The sequence below is a fragment of the Pseudochaenichthys georgianus genome, chromosome 17, assembly GCF_902827115.2.
Source record: "Pseudochaenichthys georgianus chromosome 17, fPseGeo1.2, whole genome shotgun sequence".
In the NCBI taxonomy this organism is placed as follows: domain Eukaryota; kingdom Metazoa; phylum Chordata; class Actinopteri; order Perciformes; family Channichthyidae; genus Pseudochaenichthys; species Pseudochaenichthys georgianus.
Window position 1 is genome coordinate 38,064,774 of NC_047519.1, and position 25,394 is coordinate 38,090,167.

At 45.4% G+C, this 25,394-nt stretch overlaps 3 non-coding genes and 1 pseudogene across 3 annotated transcripts; 1 reads left to right on the forward strand and 3 right to left on the reverse strand.

The window, feature by feature from the left end:
- LOC117462446 (contactin-associated protein-like 4) overlaps window positions 1–25,394 on the forward strand; it is a 119,285-nt pseudogene that overhangs the window by 50,065 nt on the left and 43,826 nt on the right.
- trnal-uaa (transfer RNA leucine (anticodon UAA)) lies at window positions 10,368–10,450 on the reverse strand. The gene has a single exon. It is a non-coding gene; the product is annotated as a tRNA-Leu (tRNA).
- On the reverse strand, window positions 19,111–19,193 carry trnal-uaa (transfer RNA leucine (anticodon UAA)). Its single transcript has one exon. It is a non-coding gene; the product is annotated as a tRNA-Leu (tRNA).
- trnal-uaa (transfer RNA leucine (anticodon UAA)) lies at window positions 21,189–21,271 on the reverse strand. The gene has a single exon. It is a non-coding gene; the product is annotated as a tRNA-Leu (tRNA).

Sequence of the window (25,394 nt, forward strand, 5' to 3'; positions counted from 1 at the left end):
CTAAAGATGATCAAATGCATTGTCATGGTGACTGTATTCAGCTCTTCATCAGAAGCAGTGTTTCTCCCACAGTACTGCACGGGATGCAGAAATGAATCCATCAATTTGGACGTTGCTCATGAATCATTAACGATGTCTCGCCATGTTTCCGCTGCAGTTTCTCATATTCTGCATTATGACATATCTCGCTTTGGTTCTCAGATTCTACGACGCTGCTCAGAATCTGATTATATTATTCATCCCACGGGAACATTGTTTGTGTCAGTTTTTTAATAAATAGAAATTATTACAAATTGATACATATATTTATTAAATATGTTAAAGTATAAATGTGCATGAAAAATATAAAATACATTTAAATATGTGTGCGTAGGTTTAAAAAAAGGGTCGTTGGGTGTGGTGTGTTGTTCTATCTCCTTCTATTTTCTTTTACATTTATTAGTTATTCTTCATATTTTTTGTGTGAATTCTTTCTTCATTATTAATTTTAAATTATTTATGTAAAACAAAATGCTTAAGTGAAATGTAAAAAAAAATACATACAAACATAACATATGCTGTATACAGGGGAAACTACACTATTCATCAAAGTAAATAATATGTTATTGGCCTGGTGCTAAGTTATTCTTGTGTGTCATATTTTGCATTTTGTCTTTTTGTTTATGTATGTCTGTAAGTTGTTGCTGTTGTCGGGACCCCCTTGAAAACGAGATGGTGCATCTCAAGGGGTTTATCCCAATCAATAAACATTTCTATATATATTATTTTGACATATTGTCAGACAATGTAAAAAAACTACTTTATTCTAAGTTTCTAAAATCTCAATTTTCTACAGCCTCTCTCCACCTCACCTCTTCTCTTGCAGGCAGGACTTCTTCCTCTGAGCCCCGGCGTCTCTCCTCCCTCGGCAGCCTGCTGGACGATCGGCACTGGCATCATTTAGCGGTGGAGCGGCGCAGCTCTCACCTCAACCTCACTGTGGACAAACACACGGAGAGGATTCAGATCCCCGCAGAGTTCAGCCACTGGCGCATCCAGCAGGTGGGGGAGCACACAGGAGAACATGCATCCACACCTTGATGCAATCGGGACACTCAAGTATCCAAGCCCTAAATGCTCATTTTAGAGCCAGACATATGTAGGTTTTGTATTTTCTTCTTTATTGTGCTTGCAACCCTCTGAATATCTCTGTCTCTCTGTGTCTTCATCCAGCTGAGTGTGGGGGCAGTCCAGAGCCTCGGCTCTCAGAAACCAGTCGTCTCTCAGAGGGGTTTTCATGGCTGCCTTGAAAACGTGTTGTTCAACGGCCTCAACTTGATAGATCTAGCCAAACACAAAGACCACCAAGTTACCCTCATGGTAAGTTCACTTAGTTAAACACGACCACATGCACTGAGGGGGCACGGCTTCAATCACTGGGCACTGTAACACAAATCCACCTCTGAACGTGGTCCTTCAGAAAGTTACTCTTTCAGCACATATTAAATATTCTGCGGTGTGTGTTTTGGTGACTCTTGTGACTTCTAACTGATTATTAAACATCCTATTTAATTTCTGTTTTATCATGCACTTTTATGCTGAGAATATTTGTATGCTGTTTGTATATTTTTTTCATATTTAGGTGTGGAGAGCTGAGCGTACACATTTCATCGTACAGCGCAACATACTGTACATAGACAATAACAAACATATCTTAAATACAAACATGACCAAAGAGCAGCATGTTCATTTTTAACTTTGTGAATTTGTATTTAGTTTAAAGTAATAAGGTTGTTTTATTTAAGTGTTTTGTTATTGGTGATTTTGTGCGAAACAATTGCCAACGTGCGTTTGTGTTTTGATAAGAATCGTTGTGTCTCTACTGGGATTCAATCAATGTGTTACAGATTGTTAAGCGCTCTTAGAGACATTAGTGGTTTGTGATGTTGGGCTGTATAAATGACATTGAAATGATTGATTGATTGAATCGAAGTGGTGGCATATGTGACCTGCTCTATCGAAATCAGTCGCATTGACCCGATGTAAGGATTTGCAGTACTCCATTCCTTCTGCTTCCCTTTTTGTTTGTTGTCTGTCTGTCTGTGTTTGTCTCCCGGGCTGGGCGTGGTTGACCTACTTCTGGTTCCTGCCAATTCATCTCCGCAGCTGCTTCTCATTCATCCTGATCATCTACTCATCCACACCTGCTTATTAACCCGGTCTCCTCATCCAGTCTCCACCAGTTCGTCGTCAAGATTACACTGAAACCCATCATCACCTCCTCCGCTAGCCACGTCCAGCCACTTCCTCGTCGGATTCATCCGCTCTCCACGCTACCCGCTCCAGCCTGCTCGCTCCCCTCGCTCTGAAACCCCTGCTCGCCACACTCCTGTCTGGTAGGACAAACACTAACCCTTACTCCAACCTACTCGCTCTCGGGAGCGTACAGACTCAGGCTCAAGCCACCTCTCATCTGCCTGGCGATATCCCCAGCTCACTCCGGAGCCTCGGCTGAGGATCTCCATTCCCTAGTTTTTGAATCCCCTTTCCTGGACTATATTACTCAGTTAATATCCCCTGTCACGATACAAGAATAAACCTTTTGCTACAAACTCCTGTTTTTCTGTCCGTGTTTGTATTGTGGGTTCAGTCCTGAAAAGCGATCACGGAGCTTAACAGAACGAACTGGTCGAGAAATGAACCACACAAACACCGGACCGGACTCTTCCACTGTCCAGCACGCCCTGTCTCATCAAGGCAATCTGTTGGGTCAACATGAACAGTTAATCCGTGCATTGGTGGAAAGTAACCAATCCATGGCTCTGCACATCTCCAACCTGGCTGCTCAGATCTCCAACCTGACGACAGCAGCTATAACTCCTGCCCCCTCTAATCCCCCTCCAGTACCCACTCCATGCCGGGATTTACCCATCACCGACCCTGAGCCGTTTCATGGTGAAGTGGAGAAATGCAGGGGATTTATCTTTCAGTGCAGCAAGGTGTTTCGCCAGCGCCCCCAGTCTTTTTCTTCTGATGTTACCAAGATAAACTATGTGTTGAGTTTGCTTCGTGGTAAAGCCTTAATTTGGGCTGAGGCACTAAGTTCATCAGTGGATTATGACAGCCTTTCTTTTGGAGTTTTTTCTGAACAACTGTCTTTAGTTTTTGATCACACTGACTATTCTGGCTCGGCTGACAATCGTCTGCTTAGGATACAGCAGGGGAACCGGACCGTAGCAGATTACTCCATTGAGTTTCGTACACTGGCGGCAGAAGCCCGATGGGACGAGGCGGCTCTAAGGGCAGTGTTCGTTAAAGGATTAAAGGAGCAACTGAAGGACGAGCTGGCCGCTCGAGATGTGCCAGCAGACCTTCAATCCCTGATTGATTTGGTTTCTCGTCTCGACAGCCGGCTAAGGGAACGTCGTGCGGAGCGAGGACAGCGTCCACCAAGTGCCTTAAATGGCCAACGCATCTCTAGGGTGACCCAGCAGACCTTACCGGTAACTCTGTTTATTTCGGGGAATCACAGAGAACAGATCCAACTAAAGGTCATTTCCGCTCCATCTACCCCGTTGGTTCTTGGTTACCCTTGGCTTCGCGCTCACAACCCTCATATTGATTGGGCTGGAGGAAGGATAATTGCTTGGAATCAGAAGTGTCACCTTAACTGTTTGCAATCAGCTGTACCTCCATTTCCTGCTAAGCCAGTGTCTGCTCCTTGTGATTCTTCTGATGTGGATTTATCTGGCGTACCTGAGGTTTACCACAAGCTGGGGGAAGTTTTCTGCAAGGATAAGGCTCTTTCTCTCCCTCCTCACCGTCCATATGACTGCCCCGTCAATTTGCTTCCTGGAGCGCAGTTACCAACAAGCAAGCTCTATAATCTGTCCCGGCCTGAGAGAGAGGCCATGGAGAAATATATCGGTGATTCTCTGGCTTCTGGAATAATCCGTCCTTCTTCCTCCCCTCTGGGTGCGGGGTTTTTCTTCGTGGAAAGGAAGGATAAATCACTACGTCCCTGTATTGACTTCCGGGGATTGAATAACATCACTGTGAAAAACAAGTACCCACTTCCCCTGATTAACTCTGCTTTTGAGCCTCTCCAAGGTGCCACCATCTTCTCAAAGCTGGATCTCAGAAACGCTTACCACTTGGTTCGGATCCGCCAAGGTGATGAATGGAAGACCGCCTTTAACACTCCCCTTGGCCACTTTGAGTACCTTGTCATGCCCTTCGGACTCTCTAATGCCCCAGCAGTTTTTCAGTCCCTGGTGAATGATGTTTTGCGGGATTTCCTCAACCGGTTTGTTTTCGTTTACATTGACGATATCTTGATCTTTTCCAAGAGCCTGGAGGAACACCAGAATCACGTCAGCCAGGTTCTACAGAGACTGCTAGAGAACAAGCTGTACGTCAAGGCTGAGAAGTGTGAGTTTAACCAGGAACGTGTCAGCTTCCTTGGATTTATCATCAGACAAGGCAGGCTGGAGGCGGATCCTGGAAAGATTCTTGCTGTCTCCGAGTGGCCAGTCCCCACGACGCGGAAGGAATTGCAGAGGTTCCTGGGTTTCGCCAATTTTTATCGCCGGTTCATTAAAGACTTCAGCAGGATCGCAGCTCCACTCTCCAGTCTCACTTCCATCAAGGTCAGGTTCTCCTGGACCTCGGAGGCTAACGAGGCCTTTCTCAGACTCAAGTCTCTGTTCACTTCGGCCCCCATCCTCATCCAGCCGGACTCTAGCAAACAATTTGTTGTTGAGGTTGACGCATCAGACATCGGAGTCGGCGCTGTCCTGTCTCAGACAGCAGGGCCAAACAACAGGCTTCACCCGTGTGCGTTTTTCTCTCGCCGTCTCTCCCCTGCGGAGAGAAACTATGATGTGGGCAACAAGGAACTGCTGGCAGTGAAGATGGCTTTGGAGGAGTGGAGACACTGGCTTGAGGGCAGTGAGCAGCCATTTCTGGTTTGGACAGACCATAAAAATTTGGAATACATCCAGTCAGCCAAGCGGCTGAACTCCCGACAAGCTAGGTGGGCTCTCTTCTTCGGCCGCTTCAACTTCTCCCTCACCTATCGCCCTGGTTCCAAGAATACCAAGCCCGATGCTCTGTCCAGATCGTTCTCGTCTGTGAGTCCAGTAACCTCTGTTGACTCAATACTCCCCCTGAGTTGTGTTGTGGGAGCCATCACCTGGGAGATTAGTAATTCCATTCAAGAGGCCCTTTTGGAACAACCCGACCCAGGAAGCGGGCCGCCTAACCGTCAGTTTGTTCCCGACTCTGTTCGTTCCCAAGTCCTGCAGTGGGTCCACAGTTCCCGTTTCTCGAATCACCCCGGTGCCAATCGAACACTTTCTCTCCTCCGAAGACACTTCTGGTGGCCTACAGTCGACAGAGACACAAAGGAGTTTGTGTCAGCTTGCACAACCTGTGCTAGGAACAAGGCCTCCCATCAGAAACCCGCTGGGCTGCTCCAACCCCTTCCAATCCCTAGTCGACCCTGGTCACATATAGCCCTGGACTTTGTCACCGGTCTGCCTCCCTCTCAAGGGAACACAACCATTCTAACAGTCGTAGATCGTTTCTCCAAGTGTGCACACTTTGTTGCTCTACCCAAGCTCCCTTCAGCCCTGGAGACCTCCAAACATCTAACACAGCATGTTTTCCGTCTACACGGTATCCCAGCTGACATTGTCTCCGACCGGGGTCCACAATTCACATCTCAGGTTTGGAAGGCTTTTTGTCAGTCTCTTGGAGCTTCAGTTAGTCTAACATCTGGCTTTCATCCCCAGTCCAACGGCCAAACTGAGAGGGCAAATCAGGACCTGGAGTCTGCTCTCCGCGGTGTGGCTAACAGTAATCAGAGGACCTGGAGCTCCCACCTACCGTGGGTGGAGTACTCACATAATTCCCTCACCTCATCTGCCACGGGACTCTCACCCTTTGAAGCCTCTCTGGGATACCAGCCACCCCTGTTCCCCGAAGAGGAGAGTGAGTTGGCTGTTCCTTCTGTCCAGCAACATGTCCAACGTTGCCGTAAGATCTGGAGGGACACCCGCTTGGCTCTCCTCCAAGCATCCGCCAGGAGTCAACAGTCAGCCAACCGCCGTCGACATGTTGCTCCCCCTTACGCCCTTGGACAATCGGTATGGTTGTCCTCCAAGAACATCCCCCTCCTCACTGAGTCCAAGAAACTGTCCCCTCGGTTTATTGGTCCCTTCCCCATTGTGCGACTCATCAATCCCTCTGCTGTCCGTTTAAGGCTCCCCAGAAATATGAGAATCCATCCCACTTTCCATGTCTCTCAAATCAAGCCAGCTCTCACCAGCGACCTGTGCCCTCCGGCCGTTCCCCCTCCTCCCCCCCGTGTCATCGATAACCATCCAGCCTACTCCGTGCGGCGTCTCCTGGATGTTAGACGCCGGGGTAGGGGTCTACAATACTTGGTGGACTGGGAGGGCTACAACTTGGAGGAACGTTGTTGGGTTCCTCGTTCTCGAATCATGGACCCAGTCATGGTCAGGGAATTCCACAGGGCCCATCCTGACAGGCCTGGTGGTCGCCAGGAGGCTCCCGTTGAGGGGGGGGTACTGTAAGGATTTGCAGTACTCCATTCCTTCTGCTTCCCTTTTTGTTTGTTGTCTGTCTGTCTGTGTTTGTCTCCCGGGCTGGGCGTGGTTGACCTACTTCTGGTTCCTGCCAATTCATCTCCGCAGCTGCTTCTCATTCATCCTGATCATCTACTCATCCACACCTGCTTATTAACCCGGTCTCCTCATCCAGTCTCCACCAGTTCGTCGTCAAGATTACACTGAAACCCATCATCACCTCCTCCGCTAGCCACGTCCAGCCACTTCCTCGTCGGATTCATCCGCTCTCCACGCTACCCGCTCCAGCCTGCTCGCTCCCCTCGCTCTGAAACCCCTGCTCGCCACACTCCTGTCTGGTAGGACAAACACTAACCCTTACTCCAACCTACTCGCTCTCGGGAGCGTACAGACTCAGGCTCAAGCCACCTCTCATCTGCCTGGCGATATCCCCAGCTCACTCCGGAGCCTCGGCTGAGGATCTCCATTCCCTAGTTTTTGAATCCCCTTTCCTGGACTATATTACTCAGTTAATATCCCCTGTCACGATACAAGAATAAACCTTTTGCTACAAACTCCTGTTTTTCTGTCCGTGTTTGTATTGTGGGTTCAGTCCTGAAAAGCGATCACGGAGCTTAACACCCGAAGACACAAGAGGAGATTCATAGCTTTCTAATGAGATCAGGATTGTTGTTGTTCTCCAAATATTAAGCGAAATATGTCACATTATATAATGACTGTCACCGAGTCCTCACTTTGAGAAAAAGGCCTTCAAAGTGTCCTCTTCTCTGGAATCCATCGATCTGATTGGTTATTCGCGAATGATCAAAATACTACGGAGGGAAGATATTTTCGTTTGGATTACTGGTCTGGGGGAAGCTCGCGAGTGTGTGTGTGTGTATACGTGTGTGTGTGTATACGTGTGTGTGTGTGTGTGTGTGTGTGTGTGTGTGTGTGTGTGTGTGTGTGTGTGTGTGTGTGTGTGTGTGTGTGTGTGTGTGTGTGTGTGTGTGTGTGTGTGTGTGTGTGTGTGTGTGTAATTTTGCGTTTGTGTATATTGCGTTTGTTTCCCGGGGAAAACCCTCAGGAGAAACACCGGCTGTTGTTGTGCCTGCTGTGGCGTCAAGTTACTCCGCTCTCCGCTTGTAATTATGCCGAAGCTTCAAAGTTGTATTTCTCATCTGAATTTGCCGAAACAAGTTTAATATTCTGAAAGCCAAGACTTTGTTTATTTTAAATCAGATGAAAACAAACTGTAACGGACCCTGCCGTGTTATCTATGATTACTATACGCTTACATTCATAATGTCAGCCGGAGGGAGGGGGGCGGCGCGGCGGAAGGGCAGATTGCCTGTCATCTTCCTTTTACAAGCGTAAAGAATGTATTTATCGTGTGAGTTTGGAAGTAAAAGTTTCATATTCTGAAAGACTTTGTTTAAAATCAAACAAAACACCCAAACCCCGAAAAAATAGTTTTTTACGCAAATCCACGTTTATTTTGAAATGAGCCGTTGCGACTTCCGACTGATTTCGATAGAGCGGGTCGCATATTGGCTTTACCATGCAGGCCCTGCAGTGTGCTGGTTCCTGTGGATGCCTGGGCAATGAAGCCAGGATAAAAGAGTGTAGAAGGTGGTTAGACTCTGACTAGGAGAAGGGCAACCATGACAACCATGCTTCTTCGCTGCTTTTGTGGAGGAAGTTACAGCGCCACGTACAGGCTCGGCATATGTACTGCAGCTTCTCCAGCGGTTGGAGCTAAACGGAGCGGTCTCGTGTGGGCAGACACTATCCGGATAACTATTGTGTGTGGACGGAAGCTTGTTTGCGATTGCGTTAATCCTATGCGTTTAGCCGTTTTCGTCCTCGTGTGGCCGCAGCCTAATGCCCCCTCATCTCACACCATTAGTACCTTCAGATGTTTCCACATCGGTGATGAGTGGCGCAGGCTCACCAGGGAGAGGCTGTGAAGCGTTCCTACAGGAAGTAATAAGTGCTCTCGCATTACAGGAAAGGCCCAGGCAGCAAGAACAACATGCATTCTTAGTGAAGAGGTCCACAGATTTCACATGCATGGCTAAAGGTCTAATGGAGGCCATTTTATGTTATGTGTTTAGGTGCTAGCCACAAAGTTATGATCCAGTGTAATGCAGGGCCTGAATGGTGCTTCATATGGCTCTGTGAGGTGGCATTAACACAGAGAGTGGGTGAAGGAAGATTGGTGTGTCAGCGCTGTGGAGGCGTTAGTGGATTTACAAGTTCACTTTGTACTTGTTGAGCCCACTCCCAACATGAGTTATAGGTCATCACGTACAAGTACCCCACAACGGGCCTTTAGATGTCGTCTGTGTTTCCTGAGCATTGTAAAGATAGCAGGCTGCGGATACTCCCAGCAGAGAGCTTGAGATGTAATATATGTCTGCTGCGGCCCGGAGACGTTACCGCTACTCAACACAACGTGCTGCAACAGAGACGTGGAGATATTGTAGCACTAGGCTTACTGTGTGTTCTCGTTCTTTTCATTTGTGTACTTTATGTCTTTTCCCTCCTCGCTGGGTGACTTTGCTATTTTTTCGTTTGCTTTCTTAATCGTATTCTCGGCCTTGCTGCTATCATAGGGAGGGGAGGCGTGTGGTGCAGTGGGTTGAGCGTTGGTGTTCGGATCAGGGGGACACAGGTTCAAACCCCACTGCAGTCAGCATGTCGTTGTGTCCCTGAGACACTTCACCACAAATTGCTCCTGTGGGGATTGCCCACAGTATTAAGTATGTCAGTCGCTTCTGATACAAGTGTCATGTAATCATTATGGTAATACAGGTGTCCTCTTAAGGAGACTTGCTGATGAGATCATTACGACATCACCCTTTGCAACTGATTAATATTCATGTTTATGTCGTGTTATCTCTCTCGTAATCATGTCCCTCTCCCTCCTCCTCCTCCTCCTCCTCCTCCTCCTCCTCCTCCCCTCTCCGCTCTCAGGGCAATGTCACCTTTTCTTGTGCTGAGTCGGTTTCCGTCGCCGTGACCTTCCCCGGACCCCAGAGCTTCCTCCAGTTGCCGGGGGCCACGGCGTCGTCGTCAGGGGGCGTGTCCGTCGGGTTCCAGTTCAGGACGTGGAACAAGGCGGGGCTCCTGCTGACCTTTGACCTGCCTCAGGGAGGGGGCGTGGCCTGGCTCTACCTGAGTGAGGCCAGAGTCCGGCTGCAGGTCCATAAAGCTGGCAGGGCGCTGCTGGAGCTCGGTGCAGGTACCTTTAAATCTACTTCCAACCGCTAAAAGTCAACCTTATTTATTTGTTTATTCCACACATGGCAGTTATTTTAAAACAAAACATGTACACTTATACTGGTTCATAGCGCATTGTGAAAAGGAGCAGGGAGAAGAACATGTTATTTTACCTGCCCCTTCTTCAGCAATATTCTTTCAGTCACAGTTAGTTAGTTAATCTCACCTGGTTACTGATATATAACGATGTCAACCTGTATGTTAGAGAGACACTGTACTCACATGACGACCTGTTCACACACCTTTCCTGTATGGCCATCAGATTTATCCATCACAATTGTGACATCCGTAACAATTGACAGATTTGTTTTACAAATACATCTTGTGGTTTTGGAAGTTGATAACAGAAGGTGATTTTTTTATTGGCTGGCCAACAGCTTCTCTGATCCACTGGGTTTGAAGCAACTGCTCTTTTTGTTGCTCATCGTCTAGTGAAAACTGGAGTTTCTCTGCTTTCACCTCTCTCGTAGTCTCGAACCAAATCCATGAATTGATTTAATAATACAGTATATTTACCAGGAGTGGGGTTCGAACCCACGAGGGCTATTACCCATTGGATCTTAAGTCCAACGCCTTAACCACTCGGCCATCCTGGTTGCTTTCGTGAGGTAATCTAGTAAAAATCAACCCCTCTTGGAATTGATTGATGCGTGGATGAATTGGATGCAACAGATGGAGACTTTAGCAGAGGTTATAGCAAAGCAAAATCAGTTCAATTCAAATTAATCAATTAAATAAAATGTAGGACGTGAAAAGTCAAAATCTCATGCATGCAAAAGGTCAATTATAACCGTTTCTCCAATACATTGGTTTTAAAGTTCGAACACACTCTAACAGTCGCTTAAAGTTGCATTTTGTTCAAAAGGTCAATTTGTACTTTGTGATGTACTGTTTTATTCTCATTGCCAAATCCCTCTGCAGCCGATCGCACTGTACGATGACTGAGGTGTGTTCTTGTGCAGAGTATTGCCAGTAAGAAAAGTAGAGGAGATAATGAGATATCGATTAATTCCCTCAACTCCTGACAACAGAGCGATTCACAGGAGAGCAACAGCCTGCTGGCACTTGGTGGCAGATCGATCACACAGAGGATGCAGGAAGTAGTTACCTCTGTGGTCTGCACTCAATCTGCCTACCTCCTACATGGTTTTTTAAATATATTTGTACTAAGTCTAGCATCTGGCAACATCTGCTGCAGAGTCTAAGGCAGGGTTGTCAAACTCAATTTCTTGGCAGGCCACATCACATTATGGTTGCACTCAAAGGGCCGGTTGTAACTTTAAGACTATATAAAATACATATATAAATATTTAATATAAAATAATGTATTATATGACATTATTGCCTCTGCATTGGATTATTATCGGATAGGGTAATAACTTCATAATTAACTACGTCTAAAAGCAGAAGTCTAGGGCAAATCATTGCAAGTCTTCAGTGAGAATGTTACAAAATGATTTAAAAAAAATCTAATTCTGAGAAAAAGGCAAATTCTAAGAAAAAATTAATATTTTGAAGAAAATAAGTCAAATTCTGAGAAAAAAACTTGTTCTGAGAAAAAAAGTCAAATTCTGAGAAAAAAGTCAAATTTGAGATGCATTGTGGGAAATGTAGTTTATGGGCAACGAGCTTCTGTAAATCGGCATGTAACCGTATAATAAACATATTATATTCTTTGCAATCTCTTGAGGGGCCGCATGAAATGAAGTCGCGGGCCGGATTTGGCCCCCGGGCCTTGAGTTTGACACCCCTGGTCTAAAGGGTGTCCAAACTACGGCCCTGGGGCCAAATGCGGCCCGCGTGCCATTTTGAATCGGCCCTCAGCAAATTAAAAAAGTATAATAGAATATGGCCCACAGATGAAACTTGTGCTTGTCTTATATTGTACTTCTTGAATATATATGTTCAACTATGTTACACAGTCGTATCCATGTGTTAATAGGACCACCTTTAAAATAAATTAATGTATTAAAGTTTCTAACATATCTTAGTTGATAAGAAAAGGCCAATGACTCACAGTATGTTCAGAACAAGCTTGAAATACACCCTTCCTATTTCTCCTTATTATAATCAATCTGAGGCTTCTGTTTTAAGGAATGAGCTGCCTACACTCACAAGCATCATTTAGCTATATTTGATTGATTTGAACTTATAACTGAACTTATGAGGCAGTATACCTCACCTCCAGTGAGTGGCCCAGCCCTTCGTATATTTCTCTGTATGTGGCCCTCTGTGAAAAAAGGTTTAGGACACCGCTTGTCTAAATGGAACCATGGACATACGAAGGGGAAAAAGTCACATTTTTAGCAGGGTGTGTGTGAATTGGTATTTGTTTCCCAGGTTCTGCTCTGAATGACGGTCAGTGGCATTCGGTGGGTCTGAACTCCAGACGAGGTCGTCTGAGCATCATCGTGGATAAAGAGGAAGGAGGCAGCGCTCACGCCACTCATTCATTTCCTGTCACTGTAGAAAGTCACCTCTTCTTTGGTGGTAAGATGCAATTTCAACCTGTCCAACATCAAAGAGCTCTGTGGGAGTTTAAGATGTTAAAAAAAAGTTAAGAAAAGTAAATGGTGATTTTTTTTTTTACAGAGGTGTTCAACATTTTTAACTATCATAAAGTTTTTTGAGTTTGGCAGCTAGATACAAATTATACTCACAGGTCACATTCTAATCAAGTAATATATTTTTTATCTATATTTTTTTTATATTCGGGATTGTGGGAAACGGTATTTCGATCTCTCTGTCTGTCACACAAACTGGAAGATTGACAATAAAGTTGACTTTGACTTTGATATATCTTTGTGTCGCCTCTGAAAACATGTTTTACTTGACAGAATTGTTTATGTTTGGAGAATGACGGTCTTTTGTAAGAGCTCTTTTTTACTTTTTAGGTTGTCCTCCTGAAAACGATAGGCAGGAGTGCAGAAACCCCTTCAATATCTTCCAGGGCTGCATGCGTCTCTTAACTTTGGACGACCAAATCGTGGATCTGATCATGGTGCAGACAAGGCAGCTGGGAATCTACAGCAACCTGCAGATAGATATGTGTGGAATCATTGACAGGTCAGTTTCCCAAAATATGTTCATTAATATCTGTACTGTCTATCTCCCGACAGTATGGGTGGAATCAAGATGGACGGAAACAACTCCTAGTTTTGATTATTTAATCAAAATCCAAATAGGTTGTTAACCTTAGAAAGAAAAAGGACAACAACAATACACCAATTAGGATCACACATATCCCATACACATTAAATCACATTCAATATAATAATCACACTTACTAGTGGCCTCTCCTGATTCCTCAATCTCAATGACGTTAATGTATGTTTCCCCTCTATTTATACATCTCAATAAACCCCGCGAATCTCCATCCAGATTTAAAGTCACACTCACATAAAATGAACCCCATTAATTTAACCCTCATACACCCAACACAAAACCATGAATTTACAGCACACCTCCCACTTGGCCTCCTGGTCGGATGACCCAAGGTGGCCACCAACCTAAATAACCTTGCTCTGGTGGTGGTGTCTGAAGAGGTTCCTTCTTCTTAGTTCTCCACTTCGGAATCTTCAACAACCCCGAAGCCAGGTTCCTCCGCAGAGGTACAGGTTTGACTTTTCTGTTGTCCAGGACTCTTGCCTCCCACTTTGCTTGACCCGCCGCTCGGCCTCTTCTAGTCAGCCATTTCTCTGCAGCTCGCCTGACCCATGCGACCACTCCACATAGCCTAGCCAGACTGCTGAACCTCTCTAGTTTCACCAGGTTCAGAACAGCAATGCTCCGAAACTTCCTTTCCGGTCCTTCTCTCTGTCAAGACTGAATCTTCTTCCCTTTCTGAGGTTTCTGGGGATCCGCCAACCTTAACTAGGGACTCCTCAGCCTCTGCGTCCTTTCCACTGGTGTCGTCATGGATAGGGGTTTTGTTTGACTGGACTCTGGTGAGTATTATCGAGAATGCCTTTCTTTGACGCTTGCCCACACTCTCTCTGGCACCGGTTGCCACATCCGCGGCCGACTTCATGGCCATTCTTCTAGCTGCCTCACCAGGAACTCAGGTCCCCTCTGCCACTCTGAGCCTTCTCCCTGGCTTCAGGAGTTGCTCCTCTTGTTACGATGTAAGTCTTTAATCGAGCTGCAAAGACCGCACCGCACATCTCAGCTTTGACTACATCTCCCTTTTGGTCGAGAGGTGGTTAGCTTTGGCCTTTGACTCCACCAACCTGAACCCCTGGCTCTGCTACTGCTCCAGCTTGGACCTGCCTCCGCAGTCCTCTGCCTCCCACTTTGGCCTGAACCTGACCCATGGTTGAGGGAGGAGCCCTCCGGTGCTCAGGATCTCTTCTACCCCCTCTGTGATTTCCTCCAGTCTCTTTGGGTCATTGTGGGACGTTAAGATATCGTCCACATAACTGTCCTCCTCCAGGACCCTGCGATCTTCCACCATGTGCGCGAAACTGGGCTGCTTCTCTGTTTTCAGGAAGGTGGCCTCCACTCCTCTTCTGTTGTTTGGAAGTGAGGCTGGGTCCTCGGTGCATGGGTAAGATGCGTCCCAGTGCGGAGTCAGGCAGTATTCATCTTTGGCCATGTAGGACAGCCCCTCTTTAATCACGTCCAGCTCCCTTTCTTCTGCCAGGGTCATTTTCTTTCCTCCTGGCTGGCATGTGACGCAGCGACACCCACCACACATGGGTTCAGAGGCTGCACCGATGCTGTTCCACTTCCACCACTCGAGAACTTCTCTCCTCGTTGCAGTTGTATCCCTGGTCTCCGCCTTTACTTCCTGAGTCAGACTCTTAGTCTCTTCTTCCCTCAGGATCTCAGGACTCTCGACTACTTCTCTGTACTCCACAGCAGCTGTCCTCATTGAGCGAGCGAAGTGCGTCTCGGACTGGTGCATAGTCACTTTTATATTCTCAAACAGACTGGGATGTGCTCCGCCCACGGTTTTACCCAGTGGGCCCTCCCATAAGAACGAGGTCTCCAACTATCCTCAGTCTTTGTGGAGCAAGTCTCCCTCTCTGTGACTGATGAGAAGTTCAACATGGTCTGGTCTCTTCAGTTCGTCCATTGGCAACCTCTGGAAAGAACCTCTTTAGCTGTTCAGGTCTGATGCTCCGATGCACTTTAGCAATCTCCTCTAGGCCATAACAAACCACTTGTGAGCCCTCACAGTACCTTTGGGGGTCTTGACTCTTACTCGCAGGAGGTACCTCTTCGTCTTGACTGTCACGGTCATCCCTCCAACTCCATGCACGACCAGAGTGACTTCTTCTCTGCTCAGACCGAGCCTGTCAGCCGCTACGTGAGTGATGTAGTTGGTGTCTGATGCGAGGTCAATCAGAGCTCCGAATCTTCTGCCCAGCGTTGGCAGTGACTTCCAACAGCATCATGATGACAGGGTGCTCGGTCAGTCCATTATTTTCCAGAAGTCCACCTTCATCCTTCCTAGTGCTCCTTGTCACTGAAGTCTTGTTGCTGTTACTGAAAGCTTTCTTGATCTCTGCCGCCGCATCTGGGGAACATTTGGACAAGGCCAGCTTTTGTTCTTCTGTTAGCTCTCTTACCCTCTCGCTGCCTTTTCCAAGTTTCCCCTTTGGAAGCTGTTCCCATTTTGGACAGAGGAGGTAGTGGTGGTCCGAGGAGGTCCTCTCTTGGCAGTCTTCCCTGTTGCAGAAGAACCTGTCTGTGCACTCTTCTACCCCATCGTGACATCCAAGACAAACGCGGCATGCTCCTACCTTCTCCACAGCAGTCTTTCTCTCAGCCAAGCCAAACCCCTTGAACTTCTTGCAGAAGAATAACTTGTTATTATGCTTATCCTCTCCACACACGACGCACTCACCTTCTGGAGTGTCCCTTCTGGTGGCTTTTGTGTAGGCATACTTCCTCTCGAACCTATTTTGCGGTTTGTCCATTTTCTCAGATGTCTCCATTATTTTCAGTTGTTCCAAGATCTCTAGAATTTCTTCTTGCTCCTTCAGGAACTTCAGAAGCGTACTGAAATGGTTGACTGGGGTGACACCGTTTTCGGGCTTAGCCCTGAAGATGACCCACTCTCACTTCACCTGGTCGGGCAGCTTGCTTTCTATAGACCTAATCATCAGCGGGTGGTTGATGGCTCCAGGGTTCTCGAGGTCTATGAGGTCTGCCAAAGCCTTTTCCACAGCTTGGATGAGGTCTATCACCTTCCTCGGCTGATCTCCTTTCACAGCTGGTATCTTCTCCAGTTCTGCGACGATCTGCAGTGTAATCGTGGTCCTGTTTCCATACCGGTTCTCCAATACTCTGAACATGTCTTCGACTGTACTGTAACTGGCCAACTTGACATCCAGTTTTTACTTTTCTTCCATGCTGTCCAGAAGCTGGAACTTCTTGACTTCAGGTGACCCGGATGGTTCTCCCTGCTTCTGCAAAGATTCCCAGATCCTTTTCCAGCTGTGAAAACTCCCTCATACTGCCACTGAACTTGGGAAGGCTTACCGGCTTGAGTCGTATCTTTGATATCGCTCCCATCGGGTTGTATCTGGGTTCCGTGCCTGCCTCTTCCACTGCTTTATGCTGCGCTTTCATGAGGTCAAACCGTGCTTCTTCTGCTGCAATGTGTGCTTCCTCTGCAGCAATTTGAATCTCGGCGAGCTTCGCACGTTGGGTCTCGGCTAACTTGGTGCGCTCATCCTCTGCTGCGGTGCGTGCCAACTCTGCTGTGCCGCGTGCCAACTCTGCTGCGCCGCGTGCTTTGTTGAACTCAGCTTCCTTTTGACGCTTGAGTGCGTTTTTCCTTGTCTCCAGCTGGCGTACTATCTCTTCCACATCTTTTTGGTCGGTCACAGGAGCCCATTCCCTCCAGGTGCTGTGCACTTCCTTTAATTCTTTAATCAGTATTTCTAAATGTTTAAGTTGCTTTTCGTAATTCTCATAGCTCACCAGGTCAATTTGTGTCACTTCTGCGTCCTCATAGACCTTTTCAGCTTCCCCGATGGCAAACATCACTTTCTTTTCTCCATGCCTAGACCAAAGGTTTGCTTTAATCACTTCACTGACCTCTTCAAGCCTTTGGCTGGTCTCTCCATCAGTCTTTTCCACGTCTGCCCTCAGCTCTTCTGGTACTTGGTCCTCGTCGCTATCAGCGTTCAGAATTAATTGCATCAGGTATTCACTGTTGGCCTCTGTGACTTTGGTGGCGGCCTTGTGGACTTCACTATATTCTTTCATCAACTCCTCCTCTAACATAGTGTTCACTGTCTTTGTTACTGAGTTCACCTTACGAACTAGAGCCACCTTCGCCCTCGTCCGCAGGTCTTTCAGATGCTTCACTGTTTCCTCCCCCTTAATCATCTCTCTGAATTTAAGGTTGAGTTTAGCTCAATCTGTTTTGTCCTGGCTAGCTAGTTGGATCGCTAGCTGGTTAGCTCCGTTTTCTAGCCACCAGCTTGGTGCCTTTGGCTTAGCTAGCTTCTCCTTTACTCCCTGGGTAGCTTCGTTTGCTAACCAATAACGTGGTGTCTTTGACTTTGATAGCTAGCTTGGGTTCCTATGCTAGCACTCTTCAGTCTGCTAGCTAGTTGTTGTCTTCTTGCTAGTTAGCTTTATTTTGTGGAAACCTTCAGTCTGCTGGATAGCTACTGCTTTGTTTTCGCTATGCTAACACTAGCTTCTTTGGCTAGATAGCGCCGAAATATTGTCTGTGTTACTCCGCTAGCTTTGCTAGCCTCGGGCCTTCCCTTTCCGCCGACCGTTGCGACCACGGGGTTTCCTTATCGTCCGGTTGTCAGCTCGACTCGCGGACCGGCGCTCCTCGGTGCTTTGCGAGTTCCGGTAGCTTCGTTAGCTACTCTCCGCTAGCTTCGACGGTCCTTGCTAGCTTTGCTAGCCTCGGGCCTTCACTTCCCGCCGCTCGTTGCGACCACGGCTTTCCTGATCGTTCGGTCGTGAGCTCCGGTAGCTTCGCTAGCTCCTCTAGCTTCGACGGTCCTTGCTAGCTTTGACGGTCCTTGCTAGCTTTGCTAGCCTTGGGCCTTCACTTCCCGCCGCTCGTTGCGACCACGGGCTTTCCTGCTCGTTCGGTCGTGAGCTCCGGTAGCTTCGTTCGCTCCTCTAGCTGTGTCTCGCCATCGGTTGAAAACTTTATCCCTCCCGATGCGTTAGTTAACAACTGTACTGTCTATCTCCCGACAGTATGGGTGGAATCAAGATGGACGGAAACAACTCCTAGTTTTGATTATTTAATCAAAATCCAAATAGGTTGTTAACCTTAGAAGAAAAAGGACAACAACAATACACCAATTAGGATCACACATATCCCATACACATTAAATCACATTCAATATAATAATCACACTTACTAGTGGCCTCTCCTGATTCCTCAATCTCAATGACGTTAATGTATGTTTCCCCTCTATTTATACATCTCAATAAACCCCGCGAATCTCCATCCAGATTTAAAGTCACACTCACATAAAATGAACCCCATTAATTTAACCCTCATACACCCAACACAAAACCATGAATTTACAGCACAATATCTGTTAACTTGTTGAACCCCATCCCCCCGCCCCCGGGCGGAAAAACGCATCGTCTGCAGGAAACAGCGTCTGAGGGCTTCTTAATATTTAATAAACTATGAATGTTTCATATCCATGTAACGGGAAGAAACTCAGCTGATGATATGAACCATTTTTAGCAAAAAAAAAACACAAGGCTAACGCTGAGCCTCTGAATTAGCCCTGAGCGAAAAAATGCTAACGCCGTTAGCACAGAAAACACGGTATAACACCCTTAGTACTTATCGTAACTGCACATCCATCATATCGATTAGCATAGTGAGAATACACATAATCGATAGGTATCTATATCATCACTCCATGATCAGAACTCGCAACATTATAAACAAAAACAGACAACACAACACGTGGCATTAGGTAGCAAACACGTCAATATGTCTTACCTTTGTCGTTGTCTGATCAAAAGTTGTCTTCAATGGCATTAAAACGATAAAAACGATGCTGAAGGTTAATCCATAGGTTAATACAATGTGTCTGTGTTACTTTGAAATGATTTCTGATAATCCATCAGCAATAAAACTAGTTTTCAGTTTTTAGATTTCAGAGCGTAAGATAGCTTTCGTTTTTTTTATCTGGCTTTTCATGAATATCAAAGGACAGACCTTTCCTATTAAGGACCACCAGGGAATTAAGTTAAAATCCAACTGTTGTTGCCATTATGAAATCTGCTTAATTAATAATGAATATACCAGGAGTGGGGTTCGAACCCACGAGGGCTGATGCCCATTGGATCTTAAGTCCAACGCCTTAACCACTCGGCCATCCTGGTTCTTTTTATTGTCATATATGATGTGTTTTGTCTAGTTGTTGGGGTATTATTAGCTCATGCAAACACTCCATTAACAGCACCACTTTCATGGACTAGAGTTCTAACACACAAGGAGCCTCGCAATTGCACTCGAGAAGTAATTTCTGTTCCAGCAGTGGGATTCGAACCCTCCGAATTACATCTTGGTGTTTTTAAACTAAATGCCTCAATGTATGTCAGCGGGCTTGTCAAGAGTATCAAAGGACAGACTTTTCCTGTAGAAATACCACCAGGGAATTAAGCTAATTTGCTTATCTACTACTGCCATTCTGAAATGTGTTCTGATCACTTCAATAATACATTACATTTACCAGGAGTGGGGTTCGAATCCACGAGGGCTGATGCCCATTGGATCTTAAGTCCAACTCCTTAACCAGTCTGCCATCCTGGAGATTTATTTTGCCTATCGTCTTCATTTGAACTTGACCAATCACAGCAGCTAACGCGAAAAATAAAGACTTTTTTTTTACTTTAAAGCATGTAACATTCACAGTAGAGGAACAAACAAGAGGAACAAAAAAGATGAACAGAATATTTCACAACCGTGATCACACGTGTCCTAACAGTAGGTTGATTTGACTCAAAGCCTCGAAGCAATCCGTTACATGAAATGCAGAGGAAGGTCAAAGGTACATTTAGGATAATAAGATATTTGACTAAACATTGTTAATCTCAATGATGATAAATTATAGTATGAATATATGTCTCATCAGTGAGAATATAAGACTGCAGAGATAGCTCCAACATAAGGGGCAGAAAAGAAAGAGACGAGGGAGGGAGTGTAGAACAAATCGGTTTTCTGTTTGGGTGACGTGCCAAATAGCAGCACAATTATGAGACAATTACAGCAATTATAAACCCTGCCCTCGGGTGCAACACACACACACAAACACACACACAGAAAAACAGACACACATATACAGTCATTTTGATTGTTCACACTAATACATCAATATTGAACTAACCACACATCCTTGCAAGATAAGGAGAATCTGCTCGAGTGGTTTTAATTAAATGCCTCCCTGTTTTTGCATTAATTAGATTATCATACAGTCATTGCACAGATCTGACTGCTCACACACACACACGCACGCACACGCACACACACACACACACACACACACACACACACACACACACACACACACACACACACACACACACACACACACACACACACACAGAGACAGGCAGACTCTCACGCGCACACACACACACACACAGACACACACACACACACACACACACACACACACACACACACACACACACACACACACACACACACACACACACACACACACACACACACAGAGACAGACAGACTCACACACACACACACACACACACACACACACACACACACACACACACACACACACACACACACACACACACACACACACACACACACACACACACACACACACACACACACAAAAGGCCTGTTTTCCAGTAGAAAGAGAAAGAGAATGATCCTTATGCTCTCTCGCTGCAATACCGCTCAGATATGTTGCACTGTAAAATCAGTCGGCAAATGGACTCACTGCCATTCCTCAGAACAGCTTATTCCTCTGCAAGGGTGTGTGTGTGTGTGTGTGTGTGTGTGTGTGTGTGTGTGTGTGTGTGTGTGTGTGTGTGTGTGTGTGTGTGTGTGTGTGCTCTGTTATTGTTGCCAGCAGCAAAGGCTGTTATCAGCTAATGCAAACACTCCATTAACATCACAACTAGAGTTCAAACACACAAGGAGCCTCGCAATTACACTCGACAAGTGATTACCAGGAGTGGGATGAATCCGTTCTGGTGTGACACACTTCTCCTGTGGAAATACCACCGGGGAATTACGTAAGCTAATGTGCTGATAATTTCCTTAATAGATCGAACGAGTGTTGCTTATCTACTACCTCTGCTGCCATTATGCAATCTGCCCTAATTAATTTCAATAAGACTTTAATTTACCAGGAGTGGGGTTTGAACCCACGAGGGCTGATGCCCATTGGATCTTAAGTCCAACGCCTTAACCACTCGGCCATCCTGGTTACTCCTGTTAGCTTTTATATATAGTCCAAATCTTCTGTGGTTTTCCCTTTCGTGTCGTGCGTTATATGGGTTTTTGGGCATGGTAATTGTCTGCAGAGTTTCTCTCCCACACACTCCCTCTCCTGCCTGAAACGTCTCCTTTGTTTACTTCCAGAACATAGTGACATCACTACGTAACACTTGCGTTTCTACTGGCTAGCGCTCCAACACATTGTACGTGATTGGCTAAGGGGGCATGACATCTTTAAGCGGTTGAACAATCACAACAGAGCTAACCAATCAGAGCAGACTGGACTCTGGTTTCAGACAGAGGGTGAAAAGATGTGCTGCAGCACAGGCAGTATGAGAACAATATATTTTGACTTTCGACTATGCATGTTGATGAAGATGGGAACGGGGTTCTGTTGGAGTTTTTTATTGTAATTAAGTGGCATTACGGGATAGTTATTTATTGTGCTGTCAATACATTTCTGAAATGAAATCTTTAATGGTTTAAAATGAGCTATTTGAAGTCTGAAAGAGTTCTTCTATGTATAACTCGGAGAAACTAGTTTTCAGACGCTTTCAATATTGTGTTCTCTTGATATATGTTTGGGGGTGGCAGTGTGCAATTGTGCCTGGAATATGTGTTGATTGGGAAAAAGGGGTGGAGGGGGATTTTATTTATCGTATTATTGTATGTGGGGTATGATGTTGTAACTGGTGCTTCCCCTTTACTTATTTGTCTTAAAAATACCATTTATTTATCATTACAATCATCTTCATTATCATGGCTCAATAAAGAAATGAATTCCACCACAACATCTATATTAACAAATAGATGTCACTACTTACTAGCCCACTAAAAGTCAACATAACGAATCAGACAGCAGCAGGCAGCCGTAGCTTTGGTTAAAATGAATGTGAATTTAATGTGAATACTAAATAGCTCACTTTAGACCACAGCGGTGTGGAGATAAATGGAGGTAAAAAGCACACACCAGTAGGCTGACAGGCTGCTGACACAGGGCTTCTATCTAAATAAAAGAGTCGGCCTCGCAGAAAGCAACACAGTGTACACTCATAAAAGCTAAAAGTGAGAAATGATTAAATGCGATTACAGCAACGTTTTTATTATTATTACAGTACCTGTGTGTTCAGGTTGAGTTCAGGTTATTGATTTGGTTTACATTAAAAAGACAAGGTATCTGTTGTTACCCAAGTTTCAAACAACACTTAGGGAACTTTGGGATTTTAGCCTTTGCAGACCATTTACATGCACACACCTATAACTCCCTACAGGGAAGGGAACACCACCACAAATAATAATACAAAAGGTCCCGGTTACATTGGACTCAGGGTTTCCGTTAGCCGGTAATTACCGGTTTTTAGCTGGTAAAATTTATAAAAAACCGGTCAATTCAAAACCTGACGGTCAAAATGTCTGGTAATAATTAGGGAGGCTCCGATCGATCGGCCGCCGGTCATTATCGGCCGATATTCACTCTTAATAGTTTGATCGGTGCTCTCTATAAAGGCCGATCAGGAGAGCTGGATCTGATCGATATGGACATAAACGCGAGTGAAGTGTAACCGGGCGAGAGAGAGATCAGATCGGCTGCTGAGTCTGACCGAGACACGCAGCTCTGCATGATCACCTGAAGCTCCGCCCTCTGTTTAGCGAGCTGCAGGAGCTGCTTGAGAAACTGACGGGCTGTCAGGAGAGAGAGAGAGAGAGAGGATCCGTTTCTCCCGTGTTATTATTCAAAGTTGATGTAAACTTCTGAATAATGTACGTTATCTACTACAAGTAGTTTGTTTGAATGTAATAATTATGTTGTTTGTTGTTTGTGGAATCATTTATTGAAAAATGAATCTGAATTTTTCGATCTGTTACGATTATAAACTGAAGCAATATAAAAATGAGCCCGTGAACTGAGTTTTAAACTGAAGCATATCTGCTCATAGTCCGGTAATAACCTGCTAACGGAAACTCTGCTACACAACTCTTATTATTATTATTGAAATATGACCGGTAAGTTTCAAATTAGTCCGGTAAAATAAATTCTGCCCGGACATTTGACCGGCGAGAAAAAATACTAGCGGAAACCCTGATTGGACTGTGTACTTTTGGGGAGTTGTTTGTCAATCAAAAACAAAAAAACGACTGTCACCCTGATAGTTATTTTGACCGCTAGACAAGATTTTCCCCAAACTTGATAATGTAAAGATGGCTGTGCACAATTAACAGCGTTTATTCGTTCAAAAGGACTGACTTATTTGTATCCCTGTCAGAAGGGTTGGCGATGGTTCGGCTGAACTGTCTTTCCTGTCACCATCAAAAACTAAATGTGTCAGAGAAATGTTTTCAAACCCTCCCACAACATGTCGCCTAAATGTAAAATATGACCTCTTACAAATACTAAAGCTGAAACGTATTCTCTTTCTAATATTTACAATATTCCTGACCCTCCGACACACATCAAGCCATGAAACAAATAGGCTCGAGTAAACATAATTTGAATTGCTTTCTGACCATTAAATGAAAAGCCTTATGTAATGTTTTAATGTATTTCAAGCACACTTGTTTTTGTTGAGGAAAGTGAGAGTTTGAAAGCACTTCTTTGACAATCATCGCAACCTGTTATCATATTGTTTCATGTCCACAAACACGATATACGCCTGCTGACTCGTTCAGAGATAAATGACTCACAAAAACGCAAGGGACCCTTCAGCAGCTTTTTCAAACAAAGTGTATTTCTCTTGACAATAATGGATGAAAGGTGTTTTGTGGCATCGGCTGCTTTTGTCCTCCTGAAAGGTTTTTGGCAGTAAATCCTGCAGATATGTTCAAGAAGCCAACACAAGAAAATAGATTGTTAAGCTGCTGTCCCAGTATATATAAAAGAATAGATCATAAAAAAGTGTTTCTCTGACAAGGCAGAAATATTCTTCAAGTGTCTGTCAGGATTTAATTAGGGAAACTGTTGGATACACTTTGCAGTCTCTCTCTCTCAAATTCTTAAAGCTCTATTGGCATGCACACAATGCCATGTTGCCAAAGCATTGTACAATTACAATAAACCATTATACATATATGTACAATTGGAATACGTTGATGTGTTCACATACATTTTGAACAAAGCAGAATAGCAGAATAAATTCATCTAAAACAAGCTCCTCTAACCCCTCGTTCCTTTACTTATTGATTATTCTGCAGAATGTTTCTAATAATATGTAAGGATATGTGCAAGGACGCGGTCATAATGGAAAAAGAACACAGAGAGGGTGTTCATGGAGCCCAATAAGCTAATTTACAAACGTCTCTTTCCCAATGTAAGTCAATGGGAAAAAGTATTTGTGGACTCAAATTACATCACAAACTACAACAGAAGTGTCGTACCATCGTTTGACCATGCAAATGTCCTTTCACTTCCTGACCTAGATCCTCGGTCCTCCACACCTTTGGCCTAATTGCTCCTCTTTTGGCAGCCATGCTTTATTTTACCTGTTTCTATGGTCAGGCTATGAGCACTCAGTCTGTTATTTGTGAACATCTCTTTCTCTGCGTCCCTCTCTCTCAGGTGTTCTCCCAGTCGGTGTGAACATGGCGGCCGCTGCAGTCAGTCCTGGACCGCCTTCCACTGTAACTGCTCTGACAGCGGCTACAGCGGAGCCATTTGCCACAGCCGTGAGTCAAACAGCAGCACATACAGTAACCACTGGGAAGCAGAGCCAGATTAAAACCTACGATAGGACACAAGAGGACACAATAGGACACGATATGATAGGACACGATAGGACACGATAGGATACGATAGGACACGATAGGATACGATAGGATACGATAGGATAGGATACGGTAGGACACGATACGATAGGACACGATAGGACACGATAGGACACGATAGGACACGATAGGATACGATAGGATACGATAGGATACGATAGGATAGGATACGGTAGGACACGATACGATAGGACACGATAGGACACGATAGGACACGATAGGACACGATAGGACACGATAGGACACGATAGGATACGATAGGATACGATAGGACATGATACGATATGGCTGCCACAGGTGGAGATGGTTCTGGCTGCAGTTCTGGATGCAGCCTTATTGTTGCTGGTTCAGCT